Source organism: Pantherophis guttatus, chromosome 5 (genome assembly GCF_059756535.1).
Source record: "Pantherophis guttatus breed Tessera chromosome 5, ASM5975653v1, whole genome shotgun sequence".
Lineage (NCBI taxonomy): Eukaryota > Metazoa > Chordata > Lepidosauria > Squamata > Colubridae > Pantherophis > Pantherophis guttatus.
The window spans coordinates 97354971-97375239 of NC_142067.1; the positions used below are offsets into that span (position 1 = coordinate 97354971).

Consider the following 20269-nt stretch of genomic DNA (forward strand, 5'->3'; position numbering starts at 1 on the left):
GTTACCTGATAGAGTTCAATCTGGCTGCTCTGGGGAGTTTTTCAGGGTCCTGCCACAGCTACCTGTGTGTTAGATTCATGGTCCTCCTGGTTGGTTCTAGGAGGTAACGTGTAGACACATTCATCTGATGGTAAAATTAAAGGGGGTAGTTCAACTTGCTTGGCCGTAATCTGACCACTCCCTAATAGGTCACAGCTGTGTTGGTATTGAAGGAAAAGTCGATCCTTAGGCCTCTGCTATGTGGGTGCCACGGGATTTGAACTCTTTCTCCACAATTATTTAACACAGACATGAATAGGGCAGGTTAACCATCAGAATAGGCTTAAGTTTTATCAGACTATGGATGACATTCAGTTGAACATCTCTGCCCCAAACTATCCAAGTGATATGGTTGAAGTGTGCAGAGGCTGTGGAGGTATAGATAGAGATGAACTTTTTTCTTTCTTTCTTTCTTTCTTTCTTTCTTTCTTTCTTTCTTTCTTTCTTTCTTTCTTTCTTTCTTTCTTTCTTTCTTTCTCTCTCTCTCTCTCTCTCTCTCTCTCTCTCTCTCTCTCTTTTTCTCTCTTTCTCTCTTTCCTCTGTAGCAAACAACATTTTTTAAAAAGATTAAATAAAATATCAGGGGATACGATGAAGGCTGTGCATACTTTAAAAATGATTAGGAAGAATTGTTTTGAACTTGATATCAGGATTTCTCTGTTGTGCATTATAGCAGCTATTCTCTTTCCAGTCATCCACAATAGTTTGGGGGGGGGGGAAACAGATGTTTTTCATGTTTTTAATGAATCAACTCTATAAAGCAGCCACCCCCTTTAAAAAAAAAAAACAAACCACCCACTGGGAATAGCAGAAAGATGCTGTGCTCACACTTATGTAAACACTTTTTCCACCAAATCAGTTTGAATTTTGCACAACTACATCAGACTAAAATAAGCCCTCTAAGGTTAAACTGGGCCAATAAAACCATCTGACTCTGGAAACCTGTGAGTGTTTTTTAAAATTCCATTCAGAATTATGAGAATATGGTGGAATTCTTTTATTTTTATTTTCATATAGGACTTCCTTAAAAAGATAAAATCACTTTTTTAAACAAAGTTTTTATCAATATAGGGCAGTGAGGAATAACAATATTTTTTCTCTGCCAGACCTTGGATTGATAAAGCCATTTGACTATTGTGGTGACTCTGAATGGGAATCCCAGTTCCTCAGAAATGGTAAACTGACAATTGCTTTTCTCCCTGAAAATAAAATTGGTGAAACTTTGACCTCAATTTTCTTATCTTGTGGTAAGATGGGATGGGCGGTCAATAAATTTTATATTATTTAAATTTATATAAATAAATTTTCTAAATCACATTGCAGTCCCAAAAGGTAGAGTAGAAGACTCATTCTGAAAACCATCTGGAACAAATAAACCAACTGCAGATAGTGATAAATTACACTTCTTAAATTATGGGATATTGTGGGTGTTTTTAAATACCCCATCTCGGGGTGAAATGCTCCCAGTTTGGACCGGATCACCTGATCCGGTAGCGATGGAGGCGGGTGGTTCAGAGAACCGGTAGCAAAAATCCCTGCCCCCCCCCCATGCCCAGCTGAGCCGCACAATCGTTAGAGGCTTTTTTTTTTTACTTTTAAAAGCATTTTTTCTACAACTTCTTCAGCCGAAAAAAATACTTTTAAAAGTAAAAAAAAAAAAAGCCTCTGATGATCGTGTGGCTCAGCTGGGATCATCAAAGGCTTTTAAAAGAAAAAAAGCCTCTGATCAGGCAACTCAGCTTGGATCATCAGAGGCATTTAAAAGAAAAAAAAAACCCTTTTTTTCTTTTAAAAGCCTCTCATGATCCAAGCTGAGTTGCCTGATCATCAGAGGCATTTAAAAGAAAAAAAGCCTCTGCTGATCAGGCAACTCAGCTGGGATCGTCAGAGCCTTTTGAAAGCATTTTTTACAACCTCTTCGCTGAAGAGGTTGTAGAAAAAATGGTTTTAAAAGAAAAAAAAATTGGCCACGCCCACCCAGTCACATTAACCCCCCCACCAAGCCACGCCCACAGAACCAGTAGTAACAAATTTTAGATTTCACCACTGCCCCATCTCATTAACACTTTATCTTTCTGCTTTTAAAGTCCTTAGTGCTGATTGTCCTGGAGAAGATTTTAAAAGCTCAGAATCCAACTCTATATGTATGTTACACTAGAAACTTAGATAAAAGAGAAATCTTTTATCTTCCTCTGACTCATATCACAAACTTCTATCCATAAGCATCAATTTTTCTGATACCTTTTTATCTTCTGATTTGTTCAGGTCCTCTACTTATTGATTTCTTATTCAAGGATCCTATCAGCAATGTACATTGCAAATTGCAATGTACATTGGAATGTACAAATGTAATCATTTCCAGATATTTTGGATTATGGATTCACCAAACTCCTGATCATAGTCCATTATAGTTGAGTGGAATCAGCTATATTGAGTAGCAAAATACAACACAAAACATTTGTTATCCTTAGAGGTGAAATGAGTTTTTTTTTTTATTCTTATGTTATAACAGATGTTTTAACTTTGGCCAGCCAATTCCAACAACAGTTGTTTTTAAAAACCTAGGTATTTTAGTCTTATAAAAACCTCACCAATAGGGACTAATATTCTGTCAGTATTACAACCCAGAATCATAAAAACATATCAACAGCAGGTAAATTTAGTCATCAAATTATATTATTGATTTCATTGTATGTGATTATTAGGCATATGAACCAGCCTTCATTTAATTCCAGCTAGAGATTTAAGGCTAGAAGAGGGCATGATTTGATGCCATTTTGATTTAAGAGTCAAGTGAAAACCACTTGAATTTGAGACAATTTAAGATTCTGTTTTTTAAAAAGTAATGTAGAAGTAGTCATATTATGAGCATTCATCAAATGAGAGTTTGGACTTAATAGAACAGCTACAGAAAAAGTGACTTAACGATCTGTCATTGAAGTTATGACCATTGTGCCATGTCCACATTGACATGCTCACAACTCAGGCAATTGGCAACCAGCTCATGTTTACAACAGTTGCAAGTGAACACAATTTGTCACCTTGCCAGCCATTTTCTGACAAGCAAAGTCAAATGGGAAGCCTAACAACCCTGTGATTCACTTAATGACTGTGATGATTTGATTAACTGTAAAATGATAATATAACCAGATCTAGTTATGTAATGATTTGCTTAATGACCACATCACTTAGTGAATGAAATTCTTGTCCCAATTGTGGTCATAAGTTGAGGACTACTTGTGCGATACAACTCTGAAACTATACCAAAGGACAAAAGACAGTGTTTGAATCAATGTAGGAATATGGGGAAAGCAAAGACAGTTTGCTTCCAATGATACAAAGGATAAAGAGATATAGATTAGATTTAATTTGTATTCTCTTATTTTCTTCTTCTAATGAATTCCAACTTTATTTTCTTCTGTTTGCATAATATTGCTTATTTTAAAGGGTATAATAATGATGAGCCACGGTGGCGCAGTGGTTAGAGTGCAGTACTGCAAGCTACTTCTGCTGATCACCGGCTGCCAGCAGTTTGGCAGATCAAATCTCACCAGTTTACAGGTGGTCACAATGTGATCTACAGTTTGACATGGGACTCGGCAGTCATTTATACAGAGAGTTCCAGCAGACACCATATGAGGTGCAAATCCTATTCAGGATTGTCCATTGCTGATGTGGTTCAAAGCCTGGCACCTCTGATACAAATTTTGCATAATAATGCAGCTACCGAAGATGAAATGAACTAATGTGTCTAAGATTTAATATTTTGCAAGAAATAATGTTTTGCTGCTCAGAAGTTCCTGAATCCAACATTTTATTCCATTTACTTTAATGCTATTTCATGGTCACCCATCTTCATCCTTAATTTTTTTACTCATTTGGTTTATTACTTTGCCAATTTGCTTTTTTGCGCTGTATTTATTGGGAGCATTTGGAACAGGCAAATGTTTTGGGGAGACGAGAGGCTTTAAAGATAGCAATAGCACTTCGACTTAATACCGCTTTACAGATGATAACTAGCATCCCGTATCTCACCCAAAAGCCTATTGTGAACTAGTATAGCTCATGGAATATATCCATGGAATGTTATTTATGCTTTGGATCGATTCAACTATTATTAATCTATATATTTAAACTCATAATTAGTATACATTTATACAAATTAGTATCCCATTTATATGGAATGAAGATGGAAAATGCCAAAATGAATTTTTTTTCTTTTTGAAAATAAAACAATAACAAAAAATTCAGGCTTTGCATATGATATCGCTCACTTATTTGTCCACCAAAGAGAAAATTCTAATCCTAAAATTTTATTATTGTGGTATGTACTGAGTTATGTTTCTAGGTCAAGATAATTCATACAGGCTTCCAATATTAACCTTTCGACAGTGGTGAAATCCATTTTTTTTACTACCAGTTCTGTGGGCGTGGCTTGGTGGGCGTGGTATGGCTTGGTGGGCATGGCAGGTGAAGAATACTGCAAAATCTCCATTCCCTCCCCAGTCTGGGACCAGCCAGAGATGGTATTTGCTGGTTCTCCAAACTACTCAAAATTTCTGCTACCAGTTCTCCAGAACCTGTCAGAACCTGCTGGATTTCACCCCTGCCTTTCGGTGATATTAATTATGCATGTTTTATTTTGACATAGGAGACATTTCCAACATGTGATTAAAGTGATCATGACATTACTAAGGAATTCTTGAAATATTAATTTATTATGTCAAGTGTTTTAGTGGATAAATTTTGTTGTGCAAAAAGCAGGCTTCTGGCAAGATGTGTGTAGTTGAAGCACATTAATTAGTTGCATCCTTTAGAGGAAGAATATGTATTTGTGTTATTTATTTGTTTGTGTTCAAGTGCTTTTAGTCCACTTCAATCATCCAGCACCAAGGGGACATCCAGCAGTTTAATGTGTTTATACACTTTTCAGTTTCCTAAGCAGCAGAAACCTTAAAGCTCCATTTGCAATGGCCAAAAAATGGAGAACAAGTTAAGCCAGTAGCAGTTGCTTTCTTCAAATGAGATAATATTGAAGATGTATAGCATACTACTAATATTTAGTTAGTAACATATTAACAGCAGATCAGTGAAAGTTACAAGGCATTCCCACAGAGTAAGCAGATCTGCTCTCCTTTTCAGGCACCTGTAGGCTGAAAGGGCCTGGATTGAAGAGGAACAGACTGCAACTCATCCCTAGCAAAACAGAGTGGTTTTTGATCTTCTGGGCTCCAGTGAGTTCTCTCATCTTTTACTCTCAATGGAGTAGCATCCTCTGAACAAAATTGACATGCAGTTTGAGCACCCTGGTGGACTACACTCCTGCAGGTTTTCCTTTGTAAGTTATGGAATTGTTGTTTCCTTTTTATTTATTTTTTATTAGTGATTGTTATGAGTTTTGTATAAGATAAATGTCTATATAAGTTGCTTAAAATAATCACATTTGATTTAGTCATAATAAATATTTATTGTAAATGTTTAAATATTTACAAAATATAGGTATAAATATATAAATAAATGTATATAAATAAACATCATACATATTTATAATAAATGTTTGAGTTATTTATAAAAACAATAAAGGTGACATAAACAAAAATTAATAAATACATCCCTTGAAAGAATCTCCAGATTGTTTCAAGAGTATCTATATCTTAGGGAATTTTACCTTTGCAATATTTAGGAAAATTAATATATTTGATCCAAGGATAAATAATTCAAGTAGAACAATGAACTGTTGCTGAAAGTTGGCAGGCTACCCAGAGTCATTGCTCTGGAATAGAAGGCCATATACAATATATTATATGGATAAATGAATTATATGAATTCATTTATTTATGAATTTAGAATTTTATAATTGAATGGGTTATGAAGTAAAAGTGGACATTCCTACATAATAATTGAGTAAAACCTCATAGGCTGTTTCTTTAGTGGTTCCAGTAATACAGGAACACATCTGTATGTGTATGGAATTTTCTTAAATTTTGTTTCCGTGATCAAAATGATGAAAGAGTTCAGTTTAGTATGTACATGAAGAATTACGTCTCTGAAAAGAATAGCAATCAAATAAAGATTTGTCACTAATCAATAATTCATTTAATTAATTGTGAAATAATATACTAATCATGAAATATTTCATAACAATTTGAAAACTGCCTCTCAATTTCCAAGAAGTATTCTTCCTTATGAAAGAGGTCCCTGTTTTTCTACTTAAGTTCCTTTCAGAAGTCTGTTGATATTGACATTGAATTAATTTACTATTGGAAGTGATACAGGTTGGGATACTAAATGCAGAATAATTGTCTGGCCCATTCTAGTAAATAGTACCTCTGCTCTGTTGTATTATCAAGGGATAATATGAAGATAATATCAAGGGATTTTTATGAGGATGGCAACTGAAAGGAGCAAATGTGACCTGTAGCTCAACTGTTGATATGGACAAAAGTTAGAATAGGTGATAAGTTTTATAAGACTAATCAGAATCAGACTTGCTAGATGAACTGGACTCACCATGTCCTTTCATGTTTCACATTGGACAATTTTGTAATACAATGGATATTATCAAACATAGCTCCATGACAAAATATATTAGAGCAGTGCAAATCCTTCAGTACAAGCGGAGTACATATAAGCACTTATTTTGAGACTTTTAAAGCAGCCATTTCCTTTTTTTCAGGTCTGCCCATTAATTTCAGAGGCTTTTCCAGGTTTCTACAAATAACTATATTTACTCACTGACTGTCAAAGATATGGAGGCCACCATGTTTTTGAAGAAACCATCTGAGCCTGAGAAAAAGTGACTTCTTTAAATTTATTAGTTAACTTTAACTTTGAAAAAAGCTGTGTTGTATGAGTTCCCTGTGCAAACCATGTCAACATCTTTTGTAGACAACTCTTGGTTATGTATCATCAAGACATTGTCTAATCTTAGTGACCACATAGATTTTCCCCATGCCTAAGCTGGTGCTTCAAACCTTCCAATAACACACTCATTGCATTGTAAATGAGTCCATTCATCTTCCTGCTGATCATCCTTTTCTCTTCCCTTCCATCTTTTCCAGCTTTAGAATCTTTTTCAGACAAGTAGGGTTTTTTCATAATTTGTAATCAAAGTAATTTGAATCCTGTCATTTGTGCCTCAAGTGACAACTCTAAGTTGATTTTGTTGTTGTTGATGATGATGATACATTTGTATGTTTTCTTGGTTATCCAAGCATTCTCAGAAGTCTTCTCCAACATTAGTGGTCAAAAGTGTGGCAAATACTACAACATGTTTATTTCATAAGATTTTACTCAGCCATATTATGTATTACTTTAATTTATTCATTTTTCCTTTCTTCTTTTTTTATCATTATTGGAAAGACAAAAAGATTGAACAAAACAGAAAATTTAAAAGAATTAGTATAAAACCAAATGATACTAGAGAAATAGTATCGCAAATGTAATTAACAGTTAAAATTTAAAAATAAAAGAGAAATGACTTTTCCTTCAGCCCTTTTTTGAGGGATAAAAAATTAAAACCCAAATGCTAGATGTTAAGTGCTAACAATTTTTTCCACTGGTCATAATTACTCAGTCAGAATTTTAAAAATTCCACAAGCACATTCAGAGAAGGAGAGCAGGAAGAACCTTTAGGTCAAGCCTTTTTGAAAGAATGCCAAATGTCTTTGTGTCCAGTTATTTATGGTTTCAGATAATTGTACAGAAAATATCAAATTTGCATAGTGTGATTATTGCTGATTATTTATCCAGCAGTCAAAATGTTTCAGTGGTTCCTAGGATGACAGATTGACAAGTACTTAAAACTCATTCATTTTATGAAATTTGCATGTAATTAGGCAATAATGAAGGGGATGTTTGTGGACAGCGGATTATACTACAATATGCTGGAAGGGATTCAAATGCTTGACAAAGTGTTAGCACTTATCTTCAGTTTCAACTAAGTCTTGAATATTTGGTTTAAAAAAGGAACAGAAATGAGAAGAAAAGTGAAATGGTTAGGAAGATTTAAAAATGCATCAATGAAATATAACATTTTTTTCCTACCTAATGTACCTTCCTGTTCTGGCATTGCGAGAAATTATCTGTTCCATTTTTTTATTTATGCCACAATCAATGAAGCACATGCTTAATCTTTTTGCAGCCAAATAAATAGTGATTTTTCTGGTAAGATTCCATAAAATACAATTTCCTCTTACTTTTTTTAAGAGACGGTTACCTGATTTAAGTTTGTACTTTTCTAAGATTTATGTAGATCAAAGGCTCTGTTCACACTGTATGCAAAAGCAAGTATTTTAACATTTTAATATTCTATTGCCAAGAAACAGACCCTAGGATAGGAATATTCAGATGAAAGGGTGCATATAGATAGATATAAATAGCAGATCAGCAAAACTTGCTTTCTACCTTTGATAGAGTAACCCTTGCTGAATTTCCATAGACGACCAAGATAATCCTATGGATGGTGTACAAAGACATATTGTACTACTGATTAGTATTTGCTGTGCATAACCCCTTCTTATTGCAGATATACATCATGGGATCACATTTGACCAACAAAGATATATGTCCACTTGCATTATATTAATTTTTAAAGCATAGATAGATTGGAATGTTGCTGTTCCTCTATTGCTGGGTTGCTTTATATTTTTTAAATAAACTTGCTTCATGAGAGCCTTAGAAAAATACATTTTAAAAATTAATGTAATGATAGACCAGCATTTTGCAGATTAGTGTAGAGCAGTGATAAGTGAGGTTCAAGACAGCGAGGACCAGAATATGTAAGGGATATATTCTGAACATGTTTAAAAAGTAGAATAGATATAATTAGGCTGTAATTAACTGTACTTTAGGCTCATTTAAAACAAAGCACAAAGTGAAGAGTTGCTCCACTGTGTTTCAACAATTCACTACTTCATTCTGACATCCTTTGGACGATCTCAAGGGCTGCAAAGGGTGTGTGGCAGTGGTGGGATTCTACCGGTTCTACCCAGTTCAGGTGAACTGGTAGTGGCGGCGACTGGAGCCTCCACCTACCCACCCAGATGTCATCATGGACTTCCTCTGCACATGCACAGAGATGGCACGTGCGCTCACATTCCCAAAACAATAGCGAAGGTAAGTGAATAGCACTATTGGACTGTGTGGATGTATGAACCCATGTCAAATTGCCTATTCCGGTCACTAGGAATCCAAATGAATCCATTTTGTTAATATGTGTTATCATTTCTGAAGTCTGTCAAGTCCTGGTTATGGGAGTGGTAGGTCCCAGAGAACTGGAGACATTTTTCAATCCACTGTAGTAGATCTTTTTACTCTCTTTCTGTGATTTGTATATTTTAATTTTTAATTTTTTATTTTAATAGTCTTTTTTCTATTTTTATAATGATTATTTTATATATTTAGTGTTTTATTGATTGCTATGCACTGCCCAGTCGCTTTTTGTTGAATGAGCAGCCTTATGAATGAGATTAGTAAATTAAATAAATAAAAATAAGATCAATAATATCTAGCAACATTTATTCTTTGATAAATAGACATCTAGGAAGAAGAATTGTTATTTCACAAGGGCGTATTTTGACAATATCTCTAGAAAGGATAAAGAAGAAAAAACAAGGGAGTTATTTATGTATTAAATTTAAACAATGTATTTAAAAAAATAGGGACAGCTGAAGGATATGCTACAATTTCAGTCAATTAAATCAAGGAGTTAGATTAATGAATGATCATCAACCACTGATAATAAATGACTTTTAAATGTATGAACTTGTTTTTTACTTATAAGCAAAAAATATCATGCAAAAAGTATTGTGGTGGAAAATACATAAAGAACCTGATATACCATACTATATCCAACCTTGCTCCTACTAAAAAATATTGTGTAGCCACTTAAATGGATTCTTGCAAGATGAAAAATATCTTTGTGAACTGAGAAACCATTTGATGCTAGATTTTGACCAGATTCTAAAGGGCCTATACCAGGAAAAGCTTATTCATGTTACATAACAATTGTAAATTTTATCTACTTGCAGGAGTATATGTTAAAAGTCAGAACTTCAATATACTGTACATGGAGCCTCAAAAATTTCCTGTTATTCTTAGGTGATTGATGATGTCGTATTCAGTGCAGAAATAGAATTCAACTGCCAATCTAGTGAGATGCAATAGCAATAGCACTTAGACTTATGCATTGCCCCATAGTGCTTTACAGCACTATGTCTGGGTGCTGGTTTATAATGTCAGCATATTGTCCTGAACAATCTACGTCCTCATTTTATTCATCTTGGAAGGATGGAAGGCTGAGTCAACTTGAGCCAGTCAGGATTAAACTCCTGGCTGCGAGCAGAGTTAGCCTGCAATACAGCATTCTAACCACCTTCTTGTCCCACACCCCATCTTGTCCTTTTCTTCAAGTTGTACATAACTCAAATCAATCCAGGGCAGAGCACACAGTTCCCAGTGGAACATCTAAATAGGCTGGAAGACTTTGCTCTCTAGCATCTAGATTTTAGCCTTATTCATCCCTTACCTGCAATGGTCAAAGGCAAGAAATTTGAGACTTGTAAGTCAAAACACCTATAGATCCAGAACATCTGATGTATACAATAAGGTGATAATTCAATTAAAATTGATGTAGGATATTTGTTTGAAACAAGATTTGCACATTTCTATTTCACATTAGCATGTCTTAATCAATGGCTGGAGATGGAATGCCCTGCAGTGACTTTTACATATCGTGTCTGTGTTTTTGTTCTGTGTTGTTTCTGCTAAAGTCACTAATGTCAGCAGGATTATTAAGAATGCCTTATTCCAAGATGTATTGTTTGCTTGGCCTACCAAGGCACATAGGTTATAAAATAAGTCATAATGAACAAGTAAACTATTTTTTGCACACCAATTATGATCAATAAGACAAGCTTTCTTTTCAGTTTTGAATAGCATCTTAAATTGACTAGGCAGGAAGGATGGGAAAACAATGTTGGGATCCCTAATGGGCATTTCTCAATGAATCATATCCATGGTATTCTCAATAGCCTTATGTAATCTGAATTAATTACTAAACCTATTCCCTTCATTCTCTAATTAACTCATCCTACTGAAAGTAATTCTCCTCTTTAAATCTGCTCATTTAAAATTCAGCATATTCATCAGGTCTGGGACTTAGGAAAAGTGAGATCTGTTATCGGACAGAGAGCGCTTAAATTTTACATCAGGTATGTAAACTCTCTAGACTTTCTTTGACTGCAGACACTTACTAGAAGTTGCAGCCTCTATAAACGTCCCTGGGAATAGAGCTCAGAAATATTGTCCAAACCCCATTTTGAAGCAAAGCAACCTGGCTGTCAACCTTGCCTAGGCTAACTTGCAAATGGAATCAATTAGGAAACATACAGAATTTTATAAGTTATTCAGTCATGTGATCTGTCAGTTCCAGAACATACAAAGCTATGCATTAAAATGCCATCCATTACTAAAATATGTTTTAGCTTATTAGAAATTGCAGAAATGAATATTTGGGAGGAAGTATTTTCTAGCTACAGAAGCTAGAATTTGAAGTTAAATTAGTCATATGTATTTATAAAAGCAATTGGCAGTGACTACTTTTGAGTATGTTAACGTTGTACTTAAAAAAAATCAACTCTAAGTATTACTAGAAAATGAGACTTGAGACCTACAAATTTGACACATCGCTTTGAGAAAGAGAAACCAAGATTTTACCATAATATGTTTCCAATAAACATGAAAAGTAATATTCTGCATTAATCATGTATTAATATAATAGGATACTAATATACATTTCTTTAAAACACTACTTCATTGATTTGTTAGACAGGATCCCTTTTTTCCCAGATCGTTTATAGATTTTTCACTTCTGCATTGATATTAGTTTTCTTAACTTTTCACAATAAAATTGTCTAGGAGTTTCCGATATTGCTAATCTGTCAGGCCCAAATTATATAGCTGAAAGAGGTTTAATAGAATTTTGCTATTCATCAGTTTTAGACAATCCAACTTCTTTTTTTGCATCAAAAACAGAGTTTTAAAAGACTGCTTAACAATAAAGTGATCCAAATTATTGATGCCAATTTTTGCATATGACCTCATATTGAGATGAGTTCATACTAACTGCAAGTCTATAATTCTATAGACTTTTTACAAATATCTGTAAAAAATCTTAGAATCAATAGAAAGTATATCAGATTTATCTCAATCAATAATATAGCCTGCTAAATTTCCAATACTGCAAACTTAAATTCTTCTCCAATTGTTTTGATACTCAAGATGTGCTTGGACTGCCTAATTAATAAAGTTATATGTACTGTATATGGCAGTGATGGCTAACCTTTTCAGCACTGAGTGACGAAAGTATGTGCATGTGTGCATGAAAGTGCGTGTGTGTGTGAACACACCCATAATGCAATGCACGTGACCCCCGTGTGTGCCTCCCACACATGCGTGCTCAAGTCCCACATGTGCACCCCACCCCTTGCATGCACATGCATCTCCTTCATGCACCCCACCCCTGTGCATGTGCAGCAGAGACCCAAAAACCAGCTGGCTGGTGGGAGGTGCATGCATGGTGGAGCTGAGCTGGGCTGACGGCTCGCGTGCCCACAGAGAGGGCTCTGCATGCCACCTGTGGCATGCATGCCATAGGTTTGCCATCACGGGTATATGGTATATGTTATCCCTTACTTTAAAAGATTTTATCTTCTTACCTACTAACAACTGTTTAATTTTAACATCTGTATCTTTACCTGTAGCTATAAATTATATGGAAATGTAATTTCATATTTATTTCATCATTCCTTCCTCTCAACTAAGACCAAGCTGTAATAGTTTAACTGGGCAAATGTTATATACACAATACACAGAAAGAAGGCATACATTGGTTTAATGTAATTAAGAGCAATTGTGATTTAATTAGCTTTACAATTATCTATTTTTTTCTTCTGTGAAAGAACTAAATTATATGTCCAAGAGGCCTGAGGACACTATGTTATACAAAACAAATATTTCAGCAGAAAATATAGAGCAGAATTTATTAATATCATGAATTACAAAAGGAATGTTAATGAGATGTAATCAATAATGAAGGAAATTAGACTGGTCTACATAGTGTGGACCTTCACATTAGGTGAGCAATGTTGTTATACTACCTTATACCATGAACATTTGGTATAAACAAATGCCATGAACATTTCTTCTTCCAAATAGCTAGACAATCTGATGACTTTAAATTACAAATCCATAATCCATGATCCTTAGCCTATGTTGTTGGGTTTCTGGAACTGTGGTTCAATACCACTTGAAAATCTTGTTGACATCACTTGTGTTTTCCTTATTTTACTTTTCTATGGACCCTCCTGTAAATGAAGTCATTGGGGAAAGTGAAGTTATCATTCACAAGTATCCATTAAATATGAAATACATTATTGCAGTGTTTCTATGATAACATCATTATACCAGTGATGAAACATAAAATGATATCTTTTAACAATGGCATTGTGAAAAAAATTACTAAGTCAGTGCAAATAATACAATTTGTGTTATTTATAAAACATTAAAAAGAACATAAAATTTAGCTGCCATCTTAACTTTTTTGGATAGATATGGAAGAACAGATAACTTCAGAACATATATTTATTTTTACACTTTATTATTTGTATATTTTTGTGGCCTCAGAGAAGCACTTTTTTGCCTTCAATTATACAGACTGATTTTAGAGGTACTTATGTAGGTTTGAAAACTATATCTCATAAATCTTTTTTAAAAATTTAAAAGAAAATTAATAAATATATCTATAGTGTGTTTCATATGTTTACCAGGCTTCTGATATAGGTCCATGGTAAATATTTGTTGGAAAGTTTGGAATTGTGCTAAAACATCAAACATACCCCAAACACAATACTATTTAATTTTTTTTCGCTACTAATCATATACTTAATCAATTTTAAACCCATTTTCCATTTACATAATACTAAGCAATCAGTTTTGTGAATATCCAAAACTACAAAAAAAGCTCTATCTTTTTTTTTTTTTTTTTTTTTTGCACAGGGAATTTCATGGAGAAATCTTCAGCTATGGATTCATTACACTCTCTGTTTAGTTAGCCATTTCCTTGTGGAACAGCGATATTTTATTTGGCTGGCAATCATTCCTAATACAGAAGAACTGTTGTATTTTGTCAACTGGTTATTTAAAAGCCTCACTTATTTATCCTAAATGTATATGTGTGTGAATAAAGACTTTAACGTGTTGCGGGTTTAATTTCAAAATCTCCGATAGTCTGTTATCTAATGTATTTCGTCAGTGAGTTTCAAACTAGATAATCCCAGGATAAATTTTATTGGTGTTTATTATCGTTGTAGATTTTTGAAAAATATCACAAAATGACAATTGTTTTCCTCCAAAGCCAGGACTCAATACAGCTCATTCGTTCAGTCTCAAAACATCCTTTAGTGTGCAGCCCATGTGAGCCATGGTCAACAACCAAAATTGGACATTTTTCTGCTGATTTATGGGAAATGCTATTTAGCATATGCTTAATCCAATAAAACATAAATTCAGTTTTGGCTTATCATCACTATGTATATAAGCAAGTATGTATTACTTGGAGGTTTAAAGCTAAAGACTGCCTTGAACTGAGTTCAGTTATTGGTTTTATTTATTTGTTTGTTATGCATTACCTTTGCATTCCACCACAATCTCAAACATCATATCCATGCAACCACCATGCATTCTACCCTATTAACTTTTAGCAGAACAGTGAATATCTGGCTTTGATCTCTTGCACTGTATGGAAATGTTGCATTTGCTATATTGTGTTTATTTTGGTTAACTTCTGCTTGTTCTTGTTTATTGCTATGGCACACCACTCAGAGTCATAAAATTAAAAGTTGGACGACCTTACAAATTTTTTAAATAATAAATTAATTAACTGCTTATTTTTTCAGCCTAGGTGATTTGTAATGTATGTTTAATTAACAATATAGTTACTTTTTTTAAAATCCACACTCTCATTTAATCTAAAAATTTCTATACATCTTTCTTTCATTCTTTCATTCTTTAGCTCTTTTATTTCCTAGATACATCATTCTGGGGCTACCTTCATGTTGCACCTGGATTGGTTTAACGTCACTAACTATTTTTTGCGTTTGTGCATTTAAATATTATTTTAAAATAATGGAACATGCACACCCTATACACATGATTATGAACAGAAAAGGGAATTTGTAGTTTTTAAGAACTAAACATAATGAAAAATTTAAAATTAAAGGAAATTTTAATCTTTTTTTAAAAAAATAATCTTGAGGAGATAAGCACATTTTGGTTTATTCTGTTAAAAAAATTAAGAACACTAGTCTATTTTTTAAAAGATGGTTCCTGTGCTCTAAAGATAATCCTTTCAAGTATTTCCAGAATCTGAGCCATGATAACATGCTGTGCCCTATGCAAGGTAAGTTACTACAAGATATTGTTATAGAGCTACTTGTTTTCTTGTTGGGAGCAAGTTCCCTAAAAATACACTTGTCAGATTTTTCTGGAAAAAAAATCTATTATATTCATAATGGTATTGGCTATAGAGAAAAAACGTGATTTTGGATTTTTTCCAACACTCAACAAAGTTAAATAAAGGCTGTTGTTTATTCCTCTTAAGATTTAATACTGGCTTCAAGAATAGACAGGCATATGTTATTGCATATAGTTTCTTCTTTTGTAAATACGAACAACTGTGTAAACTGAATCTTAAATTGAGAGCTACAAAGTTTTACCCAACATATTCTATTCAAAATATTAATCTATAATTTGAATGCCAAATATTTGCTGATCTTTTAAAATTTTTAAATTAAATTTAATTTAATTTAAAAATTAATTTTATGAAGCATCACATTCTCAGGTCTTTCTTAAAACACAACAGGATGCACAGATTAGGATCTAAAAAACTCATGAACGCCTTTGTCCTATTCATCTATCTATGCTGTTGCCAGAAATGGAGCTGGCTTGTCTACCTAAGTGAATTAGGCAGTTACCAAGGTCACCAAATTAATAAATTGCCAAAGCAAGGAAAAAATGAAGATACCTTAGGTCAGTGATGCCAATTTCATGATTCACATCAGTTGCCAAGAGCTAGTCAGATATAAGAATATAAACATAAAAGAGGGACAATCATATACATCATCTTAAGGTCCCAAACAAATGACTATAAATAACTATTAATAATCAGAAATATAAAATAAAACATCAGTAATGCTATTAATTCAAGAATGTAAGTCTTTGCAAGATAATATAATTGCATGCAAATAAATATATAGATTGAACTTTATGAAATTAGCACCTCTGGCTTTGACATCAGAGTTTAAGATGTCATGGCATTAGTTATTTGATGAAGCGTCATTTAATATATACTGTACCTTGTATAATTAACAGATGTATTTACCCATAATAAAGGGAAATAAGACATTCCTAATGTAATATATATTTAATAAAGAACTATCTCTAAATAAGATTGGGAATTTTGAATAAACACGTAATAGATTTGACTCTATTTTGCATACAGTATGCAGTATATAATGTCTATTTAGTAGGATTGTTGATTCATTTAAATTATAAATTTTACAGTGTTCAAAAGTGGCTCAATAAATTGTATGTTGGCTGGAGAATTCTGGGAGTTGAAATCCACAAGTCTCAAAGTTGTCAGGGTTGGACACCCATGCATTACAGTCAAAGAAAGCAGAAAGTGAGGATACACTGATCAGATTCTAGCTTTGTATGCAATAACTAGGCATTTAAGATTCCTTTGTTCTAGTTTGTCAGAAAGATTCATTCGGCAGAAGGGCCTTTGCAAAAGATACCCCATCGTTTAATTGGTATTGCTCACACGATGAAAAAAAAACCCATGTTTACACAATTAATATTCCGAGTTTGTTGTCAGAGGGTTAGTATTCCAGAGTTGCCAAGTGGCCTTGAAACCTCAGCAGCATCAACCCTGGATGGCATCATTTCAAAACTAGCATTTCAGTTCAGAGTTCACACTGAAAACATAGCAGTATGCAAAATTCAAAATAGCAGAAGCTGATGACGGGGGAAAAAAAAATCAGTATTATATAATATGAAAGGGTAGCACGTCTGACTATCAAATGGTAAGTCTCTCAATTGTTCTTTGACAAATTAATATTCAGATGGTAGCTGAGCAATCCTCCTCAATCAGGAAATGCAGAATGAATTTTAAAAATGTTGGAATTTTTGAAAGAATTCCAGGCAGCATACCAACATGCGAATGAAAACTGTCTACCACTTACAGTATTTTGGACCTGACAGATAGTCAGCTAATACAGCTTTATGACTTTAAAAAAAACCCTGTTAACTATGAATAGTGAAAGAAATTTCAAAGAAATAATGGTCTGTATCTTTACTGTGAAAGACAAATTAAAAGTGAGGATGGGGGTGTATTATTGGAGGATGAATGAAGAACTGCTCTGTGGTTTTTCTCCCACAGCCCATGGAAGAATGATTATATCCCTACAGCGGTCTTCAAAGTCCTGAAGTTGCAGAGTGGAAAAGGAAATGAACTGCACTCTAGTGAACTGTCTGGCCCCAACAGTGCGAACTTGTAAGCACACAGTTTTCACTTCATTCAATTCTGTTCCTTTAGCAGCTCAACAATCGTCTGTTTTCCTTTTATTCTCTGCTTTCCCACTGTTCTTGAAAACTCTTCTGTATCTTCAGGTATTTTATACATGTGCATTTGTTGAATACAGGAGGTTTTGTTCACCTGTCTTCCATATTTTAATAACTTTACAAATCCATATTGATTCCTTGTTTCTTCAATGTATTATGATGGTGATGACTTAGTGCTGCTTTACAAAACGCTAGTAATACAAAACCCTTAGTGCCACATTATAAAATCTGAGTAAGACCACACCTGGAATACTACAATCAATTTTCGCCACCACGCTACAAAAAAGATGTTGAGACTTTGGAAAAAATTTCAGAGAAGAGCAATTAAGATTATCAAAGGCCTGGAGACTAAACCTGTAGATTTTGGGTCTGGCTAGTCTAAAGAAAAGAAGAATTAGGTGTGACATGGTAGTAGTATTTCAGTATTTGTGGGGCTGCCACAAAGAAGAGGGGGTCAAATTATTCTCCAAAGCACCAGAGGACAGGACAAGAAATAATGGTTGGAAACTGATCAAAGAGAAAAGCAACCTGGAATTAAGGAGTAACTTCCTAACAGTAAGGACAATTAACCAGTGGAACAGCTTGCTTTCAGAAATCATGGGTGCCCCATCACTGAAGGGTTTTAAAAAGAGACTGGACAGTCACTTGTCTGAGATTGTATAGGTTCTCCTGCTTGAGTAGGAGGCTGGATTAGAAGACTCCAAAGTCCCTTCCAGCTCTATTCTATTCTTTTAAAATACTTAAGGAGAATTATACAATGGTATCATGGATATCTGTAAGGAAGGATGTTACCTATACCGCCATCAAACAAATTGGCAAATGACCAATACAATTGTAACTCCTATTACATGTCTAGGTATGCCATGCAGCCTGAATTATTGTAATGCTATCAAATTCTAAACTGGATTGCTGACCAGTTTAGTTCTTCCTTGACAGGCCAAGAGAAAATGTAGCTGTTGGCCATCTATATGATTTCCTCTTTGAGGGAAGACAACATCTTTTTCAAAATTACGTTGGTCAAATATGTTGGCTTTAATGAGAATTACACGTGCAGACATGTTTTGAGCCCACAAAAGAGTGTCTTAATCTTGTCATCTTGATCTGGTTTCTGTCCACATCACTTTATTCATTCAATATGTTAAAATACTATACAGCTGCCTAAGTCATGCTCCAGCAGTTTGATTGGCAGATTAAATATTTTTAAAAACAAGGATGTCAGATGCAATACATTACTATTTGTATATTCTTCCATTCCATAAACTCTGTGCGATATATGATAAGTATTCATTTTATTTCAGAGATCAAGAATAAGTTATAAAACTGATGACCTTTAAAGAACTATTTTATTTAAAAAAAACCTCAATGTTTTAAATGGGAAATGGCGCTATATCCTTAACCACAACTTTTTTTTATATTCAAAATTAATACAATTCTTTAATGACAAATAAAACATTAAAATATATTTTTGTTTCAGGAAGCTAGTATATTTCACTGTTCAAGCAGGTAAATGAAATAGTTTTCAGTTTCCTATTTGGACTGAAATAACAGTAATGAGGAAGGGCAGCATTATCCTGATTGGTACATGGGCTGCCAAAATGTGCTGATATACATATTTCTGTATAAGGGTGGCTGGGAATCTTAGAACAATACTTCATTTTACATATTCTGAAGATCTGTATTTATGCCTTTTATTCATACAGTCATAAATCTAGTGTTTGGACTGAATCTTCTTGAGTCTTGAATCTTTTTGAATCTTCTTGAATCTTGAATCTTCTAAGAAAAGAGCAGAACAATTAATGTAATATGCTTATTTGACAAGAAAAGGAAGAGTTCCCTATTATGATTAAGAGCTCCCTTAATAGGTGTTGCTTTTATGCTTAATATTTTTCTTACATCATCATTAGTTTATTTTTATTTTTTTACCTCTTTGGAGCATTCCAGTTTAGAGGTGTAATTGTGGAGTTCTCAAATTGAAATAAAAGAATGGATATTCCTCAAAAGGAAAATAAAAATGATAATCATGCAGGACCAATCCAAACTTGCATTAGAAAGTTAAGACATAAGAGGAAGATTATAAGGTCTGGATGTTATTTTAGCTTTTCCCTCTTCTTTTACTTTACATTAAGAATCTTGGAATGAACAGTCACGTTAAGCTTACAAGCATTTATGTCTATGGAGATTCTCAGTTATCGAGGTCATGGTTGTCCCAAAGGTGCTTGTTCAATAGGCAACTGGATATTACTGGCTTTTTTTTCATTGAGAAGTTGGTGTTGTACTTTCTGCATGATGTTTTCTGCTCTGTGTCCCTTCACTGTTGAACTCAGGTGCAAACTTTTGGGAATAAGTCTGTGCTGTCTGCATTTCAAACTGAAGCACAAATGGTTCTTGTAATCTTCATTTTTTTCTGGAAATCTGTTCACATTCCTGCACCATTCAAAGATTGTTCATCCCAAAGTGCATAGCTAAATGTCTATGGAGAGTCTCAGTTATCCGGCTCATGTTTGTCCCAAAGGTACTTTTCCTCTTGGAAAAGCACCTTTGGTACAGT

At 33.9% G+C, this 20269-nt stretch overlaps 1 long non-coding RNA gene across 1 annotated transcript in view; it reads left to right on the forward strand.

Moving 5' to 3' along the window:
• The first annotated feature begins 16994 nt into the window (after positions 1-16994).
• Positions 16995-20269, forward strand: part of LOC117667259 (uncharacterized) — a 53144-nt gene continuing 49869 nt past the window's right edge. The window contains exons 1-2 of the long non-coding RNA XR_004591998.3: positions 16995-17183; positions 17540-17653. This is a non-coding gene — a long non-coding RNA (uncharacterized LOC117667259). The remainder of the gene's footprint in view (positions 17184-17539; positions 17654-20269) is intronic.